The 11763-nt window shown below is 31.9% G+C and overlaps 1 long non-coding RNA gene across 3 annotated transcripts; it reads right to left on the bottom strand.

Annotated features, from left to right (window-relative positions):
- Positions 1-3855: 3855 nt before the first annotated feature.
- Positions 3856-9628, bottom strand: LOC133807099 (uncharacterized). 3 transcript variants are annotated; one of them, XR_009879154.1, is made up of 4 exons: positions 9155-9628; positions 7670-7717; positions 5659-5798; positions 3856-4211 (listed from the first exon to the last, which is right to left on the bottom strand). It is a non-coding gene; the product is annotated as an uncharacterized LOC133807099 (long non-coding RNA). The 3 variants fall into 3 exon arrangements; XR_009879156.1 differs by having other exon boundaries at positions 5659-5815; XR_009879155.1 differs by having other exon boundaries at positions 5659-5819.
- Positions 9629-11763: the final 2135 nt, after the last annotated feature.

The following is an 11763-nucleotide window of genomic DNA, read 5'->3' on the forward strand; positions in this document are numbered from 1 at the left end:
TATGAATTATCTAACTATTGATTATTGATTATGCTCTGTAATATGGTTTTCTTGCTTGGCCTTGGCTCACGGGTGCTACGTTGTGCAGGTAAAGGTAAGGGCAAGGTGGATCAGTCCTTAGTTGGAGAGCTCTGGGGCAGAATGTACATAGTCAGCTGATCGGCCGCCACGGCCGAGGAATGGTACAGGGACATGAGAACCTAAAGTGCCTATTTTGCCAGTAGAGTGGCTTGTGGTTGTACATAAACTTTGAAATTTTTGTAAACTGTCATTTAAAACCTGTTTTGGGATCTCATGTATTAAACGTTTATTTTAATGAGAAATTTCATATTTATGACCAAAATCTTTTAACCCTAACCTAATTATGACTTTATGGTCACGTTTTCAACTATATGACTTGATTAGCAAGTTTTGCACATTTATAATCACACAGTGTAATTCACCTGTTTTGGCCATAATTCACCTGGCACCCTTTTGGCCATGAATTTTCCTTGGCACCCTTTTGGCCAAAATTTTAGGCACGTCTGCCATTAATAATGTTGCAGCTCTAGGTTAAGCAAACCCAAACAAATCCATACATATTGCATAATTAGAGTCCATTCAAAACAAAGCAGAAATGTAGCTAACTTCCTTACCCCAGATCCAAGAAAAATAAGAGTGGGAATATTTCACAACGAGCCTAGAATAATAATAAAAACACTTGTCTTAATATCATGTAAAACACACATAAACGCATCTACTCATATCCCACTTGTGCATATGCCATGCACACGTGACATCTATCTCATACAAGTTACATCACTTTCTATATTCTAGCATAACTCATACTATAATCATGCTTGCATGTCATACATAACATAGTGAAAAACAATGTCGATACACATATCAACCTTAAAGGTCCTCAAGCAAGAACCTCAGACTTACTCAATTAACATATAATTATGTGTAAAAATGCATTTGCATGTAACATGCATACGTGAGACCATTCTTGAAAACTATGCCAAAGTTTATGATATCATACACTTATTTCTTAACAATTTTACAAAAATTCAGCAAGCATTATTAACACTGAACTAATTACCTATTAATTTTCCTAGCATGCTTGCTACCATTTTGCAATCTTAAAACCATTTGAAATCATACATCAAGACTTAATCTCAAAAATCAAAGCCAAAACTCACAAACTAATCATGGCCTAAATCAACAATAGGCAAAGGATACCAAACATATATACAAACTTGTTTAATATTCATAATTTATTTTAGAAATAATATTACCAAAATAATTAATCAAGTTCTAGCATGCTTTCAAATCCAACCACAAAATAAGAAATAACAATTTTCTAAAAATAAAAATGTAATTATTTTTAAATATCCATGGCATTCTGTAACGACTCAACTATTCTAGACTTTGGACCATTAATGACTACTATACTAATCTTAAGAAAATGTACATATGAAATAACCATAACTTTATTTAAAAATTGTAAAGTAAAAGTTAAATACATAAAAAATTCATTTAGGATATGAGATCCCATTGTTTTGAAAACAAAACATAACTTAAATAAATTGGTTACAAAATTAAGTGCGGATAAATAATACATAGAAATCATAACTAAAAGACTTAAAAACTTCATCCTCGAATCAAACGCGCAATCCACCGATTCCATCCTGCCTCAATACACATCCTCAAACTGCCAAGAATCTTTCCGCCGCCATAACTATTTTCCTGCACATATAAACATAAAGGAATGAGCCTAATGCCCAGCAAGGAAAAACTACTAACCACATAAACATACACATAAAATCATATCATAACATATGCTAAAAACATATCATAACATATACTATATAAGACTATACTAATAATGGTCATTATGATATGTGATAAACCATCTACGTCCCCTGTCTAATATTTGAGGTAGGTTAGATCACATGTAGTGTATGATAACCCATCTACGTCCCCTGTCTAATATTTGAGGTAGGGTAAATCATAACATAACATATAAAAACATAAACTTATCATAACATATTAAACATAACATAACATATCATACAACATACAAGATCTAACATATTTTCCTTACCAAAAATACCGGGATATGAGAACAGTTTTGGGACTTTGGAACACTCCTAAAAACCATAAATGGAAGGGTGAGTATACTAAAGAGAATGAGATGAAAAGAATGGAAGAACTATACCATTAAGAATATACTTACCAAAAACCTTATGTTCAAGAACTTAGATTTCCTATCCAAGAATAAAGAACAAAGTTAGGGGCTGAGTAGAAAACTATAAGAACTTGAAGAAAATAATACCAAATGAACTAGAGTTTTGGAATACCTTGAATGCTTTATGACCAATCTAAACCTTGAACCGAAATGTGTTATAAACCTTACTTCCCAAGTGTTTGGTAAGCTTAAAAAAATGATTAAGCTTATAATCTCCAACCCAAGTGTTTACACTCTCACAATAACCTAGCAACTTGCAGCCTATGAACTTAGCTTGATGAATGAATGAAAAATGCTTGGTGCTAGGTCCTATTTATAGAGTTCTAGGAATAAAAATCTTCGAATTATAATCCAAATTTAAATTTAAATTTAAAATAGAATCCTAAGAAATAAAAATCTTTTAATTATAATCCAAATTTAAATTCAAATTTAAAATAGAATCCTAAGTAATAAAAATCTTCTCACTTTCAAAATCCCGTAACTCTAAATTAACCTACAGTAAAATTAACATATCTAGAGTTGTAGGACTCTGATTTAGAATATCTTTATACCGTTAGAAAGCTAATTAAATTATCTACAACTTTTTAGAAATACTATTTTTCGAAATTCATAACATAACTGGGTCAAAAATAGGTCGGAAGTTACAGTACCCTAAAGTTACGAAAAAAAAGATCTATTTAATTATCTAAATAACCTAATCCACAAATAAATAAAATTGTGAGTCTAAATATTTGAATATCTAAATAAATATCATATTTTGATGAAGACTAAGTCTTATATTTCCCTTATTAAAATAATGACTCCTTAATAATCATGCATATGACAAGTGTCATAATCCTATTGGCTCTATCTAAACCTTAGGTTATAATAATCATCATATTAATAACCACCAATATTAATCAAATCTTATGTTATAATTAATATTCTTAAACTATAGGTTAAATTTATAAAATCCATAACTATTGCTAGGAGTTTCCAACTAAGTCTCGGCTTGAACCAAAATCCACAGTAATGAACATACTATAACTAATACTAGCTATTACTACTACTACTACTATCTAACTAGCTAAGTAAATTCTGGGACTCTACACATTCACAAATATTCAAAATTTGTTTAAAATTCATAGTTATAAAATACAATATCATCATGGCACAAAAAACCACTCTTAGATACACATGCTTGCTAACCTCATATAAACTTAAAAATAAAATTCAGCATATAATTCATTTGTTTACTTTTATCTATTAAGCATATAAATTCACACTACTACAAAAACAGGAATTTTGGACAGTTAAAACTGTCGCTATTGGGTAACGCAGTCGACTAACTGTCGTATTTTCCTATGCCGGCGTAAGAGTAGCTACGCCGATAGTAATTAAATATCGTCGTTGCTAGCTACGCTGACAATTATTAGGTTTCGTCGTTACTAGCTACGCCTATAGTTATTAGGTGTCGTCGTTTCTGGCTACAACGACAGTTATTAGGTGTCGCCGTTGCTGGCTACGCCGACAGTTATTAGATGTCGTCGTTGCTGGCTACGCCGACAGTTATTAGATGTCGTCGTTGTTTGCAAAAAAATTATTTATTTTTATTTTAAATTAAAAATTATGATTTAAATGAAACATTTATATACAAATCTAAAAAATTATAGATTAAAATAACAAAACTTACACAAAGTATTTACAAATCTAATAAAACAAATTTTTGACAAATATAACACTACTTACTCAAAAATCATATAGGCTTGTCTATAAACATAATCGTCTTGACCTTAAAAAAAATATGACTAGATTTACAAAGTAAATAATTAACTACTCAAAAAAGAATCATTTACTCTAATAAAAATTACAAATAAAATAAAATACTAAATTCATTGTCAAAGAACATAGATTTCTTCTTCTCGTCCTTGTACTCACCCTCGTCACCAATAGTATTTTCAAAGTAAGAATTGACTGACTAAATTTCTTTCTAAAATCATCCCTGAAACATGAAAAATCACATTATAATACACCAAACAAGAAAAATTATAACTAAACTTTTATTGTAGTGTAAAAAAATAAGTTTACTCACAATTGTTACACAATTCTCTTGCTACCAATGTCTCAGTCCAAGTCATAAGTTTACTCTCTTGTTCTTTTAATATTTTTCCATACTCAATAGTTTCAATGAACTAATTTTATCTCTCTAATACTTTATTTCATTCAAGGTATATTAAAACAAAAAACAAAAAGTCAATATATATCAAAACACTATAGGACCAAGTCTCCAATGCTTACAAAGACATCCGCATCAAAAGCATAAAACAAGTTTGGAATTGAAAAACAAAACAAACAAATTTATCCACTCTTTTTACATTTACACAATAGACTAATCAAAATTTTTAATATCTACCCTTTATTATTTTTTTTAAGGGGCAATGTATTATTAGAAAATTGAAACCAAACAAAGTGAAAAGGCCAAAATGAATAGAGATTATATATATATATATATATATATATATATATACTCGTAGAGTTGGATATAATTTTTAATAGAGGGACAAGAAATGATTGTCTCAAATTTTAAGCAAACTGATTCCACTAATTGATGATATGTATTATGTATTCCTTTTTGAGTCTTCATTACAACTACAAGACAAGAAGTGATTTGAGTCCCACATTAGAGAAGTTCATGTTCATTTCAGTTGTTATCATAAACAAGTGATGTGATTATAATGTTCTCAACTTATTCACATTAAGTAATCACAAAAGAAGAACAATCATGTCAATCATAAATTCAAAACTGTCTAACGTTGGGTTTAATGAAATAACTTCTCATTAATTTGTAATTATGAATTAATTAACAGTCCAACATGCTCATGTTAATGCAGTTGTCAATGTAATCTAAAGACGAATACAAGGCAGATATTGAGGCATAAGATCGAAACAACAATCTTCTTGTGTTCTATCTTTTTACCACTATATAATTATTCTGGTTCCTATAGTACACTCCTTTGTTTCACTTCACCATTTCAAGATCCTACTTTTATAGATTTGCCAACACTTTGAGATACAGGGCATTTTCCTCTTCCTACATATGGTCAGACTTCTTTTTCTTTTCCCACTGATTCTTAATCCTGGTCTTTTCCAAGCTATCACATGTATAAGGGCTGTACATTAAGTTTATAAGCCTTTTCTATTTTTATTTTTTGCTATAATATGATGTTTTATACCGTAAATATTTGTAGTTTTCAGGGATATGTGTACTGATCTAGAGGATAGCAATTATAAAAAATAAAAAATAAAGAGTCTCCATACTTGAGAGAGTGAGACCAGAGTGCGAGAGGGAGGGCAGTGAGATTGAGAGATCCCTTTTCACCACAACAAAAGAAAGAAAGAAAAAAACAGAAAAGAAATTAAAATAAAAAATAAAAAAGCAATCTTCATACCTGACTAACTGAGAGAGGGAATGGACTGAGAAAATGCCCAGGCCCTACGGCGTCGAGCCCAGACCCAAGACCCCCCATACCGCTGTCGAGCCCAGCCCTCGAGCCACCAGTCGTTGCCGTTGAGCCCAGCCCCGAGTCCCCTGCCACCATAAAGATACTTCCTTCAAAATCATCATCTCATTAAACAATATCCTCCATAAAGATACTTCTCTAGTTAAAAGTTAAAACTTTCTGAATTAAAACTTCAACCAGGTTCCAAAAGATTCAAGCCCAGAATCTTCAAGTCAGCAAATCGTAATAAAATGAGAAAAATAATCATGAAACAACTGTAGAATAACAAGGACAGAACAGAAAAATATCTATTTATTTTGGATAGAAACAATCAATGTTCAAGTCAGAAGAAGAATCATCACATAAAACATAAAACATGATCAGACAGAAACATTTTCCATCACTTCCTATAAATATACAAAAATATGGAATTCTAAAGCACAATACAAAATTACAAATCGAAAAGACTAACAATAGTAAAGAGATAATTACCCGTCAATTTTTTATTTTTAAAAAATAAAGTTCAGCTATACAATCTCACCTCACTCTACAGGTAAGATAGTAAAGAATGCTCTGTTATCAGTTTTGCTTGTTTTTGGTTTATGAACTTTTGTTGTATTAGATGGGATTTTGCCCCTATTGTTAATGAAATGCTTTGTTTTTAGTGTGCCCCTGCCTTGAGTGGGGTCATCGCCAGCAAAGTAAATAATAAATAAAATGATTGTTTATAAGTAGACCCTTATTCTCATGTCTGTCCATTATCAGCAATTTGAATCCAAAATAAATCAATGAGCAAGTTTCAAGAACAATTAACAAGTGAATAAGCATAAGGCATAAGAATGAGGGTCTACAGCCCCAAGCATCACAACCAACCAAAAATCAAATATCTAGTCAATTCAAAGGGGGTACGGACTAAGGCTGAGGTTACAAGAGAGTCCAGTCTTGGTCAAGCATGAAATTATTTAGTAATAATAATTATAATAATAAGAGGAGGGGTCTTATGATAACTAGGCTGAGAATAAGTGTACTTAATAGAAAAGATTAGATACACTGTTATAATCTAAGGCCTGAATCCACCCATTCCACATATTGCAATTATAAATTGTAAAGCATACAAAACCCACTTGAAACAACTAGTACTACTACATCTGGAAGCATGGAAATTCAACATTTTTTTAATCTGCAAAATGTGTGGAAAAAAGTTTACTTAGCCAGGACATTTTTCAACATTATCTGATGTGGTAGCTTAAGATCCACACGATTTAAAAAAAAAAAAAAAACTAAACTGTCGTACAATGATTCCAAGAAGTTCCAAAAGAAAGGAATTAATGAATCTAGAAAACTCTTCTATAATCTAGAAAACAGAACATATACCCACCACATTCAGAAAAATAGAATATAGACCCAACGAGATAAAAATGATCAAAAACTACGTGAAAAACAGAGATAAAAATTTAAGTGGAAAAATGTCTGAACAAGACAACATAACCAAATATTAGTACAAAACCTGCAAATAAATACAAACTGAAAATTTTTAACTGTAACATGCAATAAGTCACAAGTTAGGGAGCATAAACTTAAATGTAATTAATATTACCAACTCATTCATCTAAATATATATATATATATACACACACATATAAAACATTTTCCAAACAATAAAAAAAATTAATCTGACTTCTAAATACTAATAACGTAAAAATAGTTTTCAACACAACTTATTGCAAGTTAGCAACAAACATAAAGCCAATTAGATGATTATTAGAGAGAACTTATAAAACTCAATAAGAACATTATTGTACACCTAAACTCAATAATAACAAATACTAATAAGTTAGGGAGCTTGGTGTCATTATTATATAACAAAAAAATGGTAGCAGCTAATGCATATTCAAGTTAATGAAGTTTGCATAAAACATAAAAGAAACTCAAATAAACAAAGAAAAAGGCAATAACTTACATCATCCAGCAGCATACTACTGCTGTGACAACCAATGCCAAGTGAAGTCTGCACAAAAAATAACGATTAAATTAGCCATCTACTGACTTGAAGGAGTTCAAAAAGAACAAGAAATCCAAAAAACTTGCAACCTAAATAAACAATATCTCGGAGATAACTAGTAACTTTTTCAAAAATTTATAAGGAATACAAATTTCAGTTCTCGTTCATATCCGCATCAAACAGGTTTTGAGAATCTTACTGTAGATCAGTAGTGGAAAATCATATTAAATTGGCACAGCAGTGGTTACACATTACTCATCAATAAATATGCTAACAATTACAGTTCCAAATTGCAAAGAAAACAATGCGGAGAACGATCATAGATGCTTAAAATTAAGTTCTTGCCATACAATCACCTGTATCTAAATTCATAACCCTCCTATCATAAATTTCATCAAAAACAGATACTTCATAATGGATTGCAAGTCCAAAACTTGTAAAAAATCTGGTCAGTTGGATTCTTTAATATGGAAATCTCGCCAGCAATAAAATTATGGGCCACTCAAAAGACTGAAATTGGTTGATTTATACCAAAAACTGAACCAACATAACAGATGACCCACGGCCCAACACCACTCTGGTTATTTTTATTCTAGTTTTAATTTACAGTACATGTTTTGGTACACTATCAGTTGAATCAATTTTCAATATCTATATATCCTAAAATTAAGCTCTTCGGTCCTGTTCTTTATTTTTATGTCACAAAGAGCTACATTTTGTCCACAACACAATTTTAATCCCCTATGAATGTACCAATGACTTGTTCCTGGAGTCATTCAGTTAAACCTAAGTTTTAAAATGGTTTTCTTCTTTTGTTTTGTGAACAATTTTGCACTCAAGCTTTACTATAAAAGCAATGTTCAATTCAAGGATGTAGATTGATAAGTTGAGTGTAGTGAAAGACCACATAATTGTAAGGTTTCTTATACACCTTTGTAGCTTACTACTGCTTAATAGTTTTTGGACAGAAAGGGTATCAAATATGGTGATGCATATGTCATCCATGTGTTCCAAGCGCTCTAACTCCTCCAATAAGACTATTTCATCATACAGTGGACAATAATGCATTTGACCTGGGCTCTGTAATTTACTAAACACTTGCAAATATGAAAGACTTGATATAACTTCCCTTGGAATATCAGTTAGACTATAAGTATCATAAAATGTTCAATTCAAGGTGTATAAGCTACAAATGTTTATTTACACACACCAATACGTTTGACATCAATTTTATGATATCAATCTACTCAAGTTGTTCCACTTAACATAATCTTTCACTATAACAAAGAAGTAAAGAAGTAGAAAATTTCAACGTAACGTAAATGAATACCAAAATTATTCACAAAAGTCAAGTGTGAATAAACAAAAGTCAAGTGATTGAAAATTAATCAATTCCATTACCCAATTCCGAGAACTATAAGAACTTAAGCAAAAAAAGAATACCTTGTCCACCCTCTCCAGAACCCTCTGCCCTCATTTTATCCTCCGCAGTCTGCCACCGCCTCTGCCAAAATACCGGTAGCCAGGGCCACGGCGGCTAGGGTTTGAATCGTCCACAATATTGCCGTCTAGGTCATTCATCTTTGCGGAGTGCTTAGCCTAATTGGGGCCACCGAGCAACACGATACGGCGCTCCCGGTGGGACTTCTCCCGTATAAGCTTGTTAATCTCGTCATTGAGGTCCCGGAGGCGATGCACATCGAGGCCCTCGTTCTGAATCTCAGCAACCTTGCGACCGATCTCGCGCATGATCTGCTGGCCCCACTTATGAGCCTCGGCTAAGTCTCTGCATTCTGAAGCCAAGAACGGACGACGCTCCTTCGGCTTCTTCTTCTCCTCGGCTTTCAAGGTGATGAAACGATTAAGCATAGAGGAAGAATAAGAAGAAGATACGAGAGGGAAATGAAATTGCTTTGGTGGTCTATTAATTGGTTTCACGCGAAACAAATTTTTTTTATAAATATATATTTACATAATTTAATTTAGTATTATTCATTAATTTATTTTAATATTTTTCCAATTAATAAAACTATCTCCTTTTTACCTAATACAAATTTTATAAATATGTTAAAAAATATATAATTAATAATATAGTTAATTTTATAAATATGTTAAAAAATAATAAATTTAAATTTTGATATATAAATTATTGTAAATACCAAAATTAATAATATAAAAAATTTAGAAACAAAAAATAATCTAGTTTTTAAAATTTTTAATAAATACATCATTTTTATAAATATATATTTACATAATTTAGTTTATTTTTAAAATTATATTATTCATTCATTTTTTTACAATATTTTTCCAATTAATAAAACAACTCTTTTGTAACTAATACACGTTTTATAAATATGTTAAAGAATAATATAGTAAATTTTATAAATTTGTTAAAGAATAATAAATTTATGTTTTGATATAAAAATTATTATACATATAAAAGTTAATAATATGAAAAATTTAGAAAAAAAATAATAATTTTAAAAGGTTTTAATAAATACATAATTTTTATAAATATATATTTACATAATTTAGTTTATTTTAATAATTATACTATTCATTAATTATAATTTTAGATTTTTTATTTGAATTTTGGTAACATTTTATGACTGTCGGCATTAGACTTTTATTAATTGTCGTCGTTGGAGTCAATAGAGACACATTTTAACTGTTGGCATTGGTCTCGAATTAACTGTCGGCGTTGGGGTCAATAACGACACATTTTAACTGTCGACATTGGTCTCGAATTAACTGTCGGCGTTGGAGTCAATAGCGACACATTTTAACTGTCGGCGTTGGGGTCAATAGCAACGGTGACAGTTATTAGTTATCGGCGTTGGTCTCTATGCCTACAATTTTTAATTGTCGGTGTAGAGTCCCGCTAAGCAATTACGACAGTCAACAGAGTTGACTGTCGTGGTTGGGTGTTAGGAAAATCCAGTTTTATAGTAGTGTCACATAAAATCATAGATTTTCTTAAAGAAATGAAAGAATAAAATATATGAAACTAATCATTTTCATCTTTAGCATATATCATGAAATCATGACTTTTCATAGCATAGTATAAACTCATCAATATTTGTAACAAATTACAAAATCCTAATCATGCTCCTATCCAAATCATCAAGACAAGAATCATAGTACAACATGCTCATAAAAATTGTACGCCCTGATTTTCCAACGGGCTATTAGCGAGCTGAGATATGGCCTAAATTATATCAGCCACGTGGATCCCCCATGACCGGAGCTGTTGTCATCAGATCCTACGTCGTTAGCTCGGGGTATCCAAAGGTTCGCCAAGATTACTTAAGGACTGAGTCTGGACTATGAAGGCCACAGGTCGAGGAAGCATCCAGCTCGTGGTACGAGCTAGAGTTGGAGGCTATGACATTTTATAAAGTCAACCACGCAAGGTAAACGTGCATATATCAGACATCACGTGTCTGATATATCCCTGACTTCTCGGACACGCAGCATGAACGTGCGTATTCAGACACCCACGGCTGGGTTGGGCCGTGCGGCCCATTATCCCTCTTACCTATTGATTAGACCACACTTCATGTGTCAGGTTTTAGGAATTAATCATGAATATCACAGAAGTGACATGATAGATAAGAAGGTCACGGGATGACCTTCTTACCAACTCCCAGGTGCCCTCTCCTATAAATATGGAGACCCTGGGAGTTGCAAGGGGTTGGATTCTATTGTGTAAGGAAATACCCTGTAAAAGAATACCAAGCATATAGCAATAACATTGGCTGGTGGAGTAGAAGGATTTTAACCTTTGAACCACCTAAAAAACGTAATTGTGTCACCAGTCCATTTACAAAGATCATTCATCTATTTCGATTCACAGTTAAGCACTAATCCCTTCCTCTTATTTTCTTAATTACATGTTGGCGAAGAACCGCGTAAACAGTTTGGTGCTTTCATTGAGAGCTAGTTAGATTGGTGCTACAACAAACATCCAACTATGGTGACCACTCGATCAAGACACGATAACGAGGCGGAACAACATGATGGGCAGGAGGCTCATCATGCCGCCATCTCTA

Source organism: Humulus lupulus, chromosome 1 (genome assembly GCF_963169125.1).
Source record: "Humulus lupulus chromosome 1, drHumLupu1.1, whole genome shotgun sequence".
NCBI classification, from domain to species: domain Eukaryota; kingdom Viridiplantae; phylum Streptophyta; class Magnoliopsida; order Rosales; family Cannabaceae; genus Humulus; species Humulus lupulus.